At 49.6% G+C, this 3,063-nt stretch overlaps 1 pseudogene; it reads right to left on the bottom strand.

Annotated features, from left to right (window-relative positions):
* Positions 1–294: 294 nt before the first annotated feature.
* Positions 295–1,715, bottom strand: LOC120837862 (annotated as a pseudogene).
* Positions 1,716–3,063: the final 1,348 nt, after the last annotated feature.

Genomic DNA, 3,063 nt, shown 5'->3' with positions numbered 1-3,063 from the left:
GTTTGCTGTCCATCAGTATCATCTTGAGCGAGTTGATCTTGGTACCAAGACCACCCGCATTCCACTGCCAGATCTTGAGTCCGCCTCTACCTTCCATTTTGGGCGTGTGACGCTGACGGTATCAGTCCTATGTGCGTCTCAATCTTGCAGAATCTTTCCTCGCACGAGTTCTGTAGGGCGATCACAGTGTTCTTTAGAGCGCTCACGTTGTTCTGCAGAGTGCTCACACTGTCGTTCAGAGCGGACATTCCCTTGATCACGTCTCGCATCATTGCGTACAATTCGTCCGTCCTCTTGTGTGTGTTCGAGCCATCCTCTGCATCCGTGCATACCGACACGTCCGTGCTTTCGGAGTCGGCTCTGCTTCTTCGTTTCTTGGCAACACGTACTTCGGATTGTGCGTCTTCGGTTTCCATTTGCATCACTGGTGCCGCCTTCTTTCTCGGGTCCCGTGTCACTGGCTGCGTCTGCATTTCAGATGGTCCGGCTTCTTGTCGCTGCGGGGTCATGGCTTCTTGAAGCTTTTGTCGAAGTTCCTGGATCTCCCTCTCCGCAGCAAGCTTTTCCCTCTTTAGAGTTTGATACTCTATGCGCATGGCGTCGAATTTCCTTTCCATCTCCTTGCGGAGCTTATCCAATTCCGTTTCCTTCTTGTCAGTTTCTTGCTTTCGGAGTGCTTGCGCATATCCCTCCTTGGGTTTGGGCGCAGTTTCTCCCATGGGTTCTTGGCCTGGCAGAGTTGCAGTGAAGTCTGTCTTCTTCGGTAAGGTTCCTTCTCTCGCTTCCCGTGGCGTCTGAAATTCTACGTATCTTTGCTTGCATTCCCTGCAGGCAGTGTAATGCTGACCATCACATATGAGGCAGCGAGGAGTGGACGTGTATTCCATTCTTACACCTCTGACTCTTGGCGGGTGTTCGTGAAATTCCCCACAATTGGGGCACCTTCCGTTGTCCTTCTCGGGGCATACGTCCATTCTGTGTCCTAATCTCCAGCATTTCATGCATGCTCTCTTGGTTTCTCGGTAGATGTGGAAGGGGAACACTCCTCCGAAGAACTTAATGTACGCGGGGAGCTTGCTTGTTCCCAAGGTAATCAGGATCGATCTTCCCATCCGTTTCACGTCTACGATCACCGTGTGCTTGTTGCAGTTGACCATATGATTCAACAGTTCGACTTCGTCGACTACGTCCGACGGGTAGTACACGTTAGTCAGTACTATTCGCTGAAATTCGCCCGGGATGGCTCCATGTCCATGGACTTCTATCTTCTTGTTGTTGCTTATGATCTCCTTGATCTCGACGTACCTGCCTGCTCGCTCAGAGTTGTCCGTGCGAATGGAGATTGTGTTGCTTGCGCTGTTTATATATAGGCTGTCCTCCGCGAAAGCTTCCGCAACCTGCACTCCTGCAGCTTTAGCGATTTCGCCTAAAAGATGTCCTCTCGAGAGGCCGTTGACGTTTAGTTCACGTACCCTCAGAATGATCATGTGAGTTCGGCTATCCTTTTTAGCCGCCGCGGTGAACTCCTTCTTCAGCTTGCGGTTGTACTTTCGACTCCTGGCAGTTTGCCATCCCGCCGCTTTAGCTGCGTTGTCCGCATCCACTTCTTCCTTTTTTTGCTTCGCTAGGTCCTCAAGATACCGGCGAATATTCTCGTTGTGCATTCTAGAACGATCTTCGTCTCTAGCCATATCCTCGTCCTGTTGCGGCTGCATGGCCGCGTTCAGCCTGAGCGTTAAGCCTAGCTCCCACCGGTTTCTTCACTCGTTTGTGCGATATAAATCAATCGATAAACTTTCCTGTCGTCTCCGAATATTACAAAGAGACATGTGTTTCTCACCCAGAAGCTCAGAGGATATTCTGGCCCAGCAGTCCGTCCGTGCCAAGGCGTCTTCCACGTCGAAAACACGGAGCGCCCAAAAACACGACCGCACTCGTCCAATCCCGCCATAGAAACCCACCTGGACTCAGCCGCCATGTTTGTTTGGTGGTGGCGCCCCCTATAGGTCGCTGGAGTCGCGAATAGCAACATCATTCAAGTGCAACACTGGATCTGGAAACAGGCCACGGCGGAGTGAAAAGGGAACATAGATTGTCTTTTCGGGGGAGAACCTAAAGCCATTTTGATCAGCCCACTTGCTCATCTTATTGATTGTGAGCTGCAGTTGCCGTTCACAGCTGGACAAGTTACAAGAGGAAAACAATATCTGCACATCGTCCACATACATTGAATAGGATACAGATGGTGGTATAACTTTTCTCAGGCTATTAATCTTCACAGCAAAAAGTGTAACGCTTAATACTCCACCCTGAGGGACGCCATTCTCCTGGAGAAAAACATCCGACAAGATGGAGCCCAAACGCACTTGGAAGGTCCAACCCGTCAAGAAGCTTTGAATACAACGAAGCATGCGACCTCGGACACCATATGAGTACAAGTCTCGAAGGATCCCATATCTCCAAGTCGTGTCGTAAGCCTTTTCTAGGTCAAAGAAGACAGAAACACAATGCTGGCGATGGACAAATGCTTCCCGAATAGAAGTTTCCAGGCGGACAAGGTGGTCAACCGTGGAGCGGCCCGCTCGGAAGCCGCACTGATTTCTATCAAACACACCCTCTGCCTCTAAAAAGTGGAGAAGACGGCGATTAATAAGTCTCTCATAGGTTTTGCCCAGGCAGCTTGTCAATGCAATCGGGCGATAGCTCGTCGGTAAGGAGGGGTCTTTGCTGGGTTTCAGTAGAGGAATTATGTGTGCCATTTTCCAGCAGTCAGGAAAACAAGCAGCATCCCACAATAAATTAAAAAAGGTGAGCAAACTGTTTAAAGATTCAGGCGATAGTCTCCTTAGCATCTCGTATTGAATCCTATCCGGCTCAGCTGCAGATTCTTTTTTGACACCAAGAGCCAACTCAAGCTCACACCGTGTAAATGGCTTGTTATAAGGAACACCCTGGGCTCCAGAAAAAGAAATAGCTTGTTTTTCTGCTGTTGCTTTAAACCTCTTAAAAAATTCACTGTAGTTGGCTGAGTTAGAGACTTCCTGGAAGTGTTCACCAAGAACA

Source organism: Ixodes scapularis, unplaced genomic scaffold (assembly GCF_016920785.2).
Source record: "Ixodes scapularis isolate PalLabHiFi unplaced genomic scaffold, ASM1692078v2 PGA_scaffold47__10_contigs__length_4178495, whole genome shotgun sequence".
Classification (NCBI taxonomy): domain Eukaryota; kingdom Metazoa; phylum Arthropoda; class Arachnida; order Ixodida; family Ixodidae; genus Ixodes; species Ixodes scapularis.
Note: the sequence above shows the minus strand (reverse complement) of the source record. Positions and strands in the feature narration are given on the sequence as shown.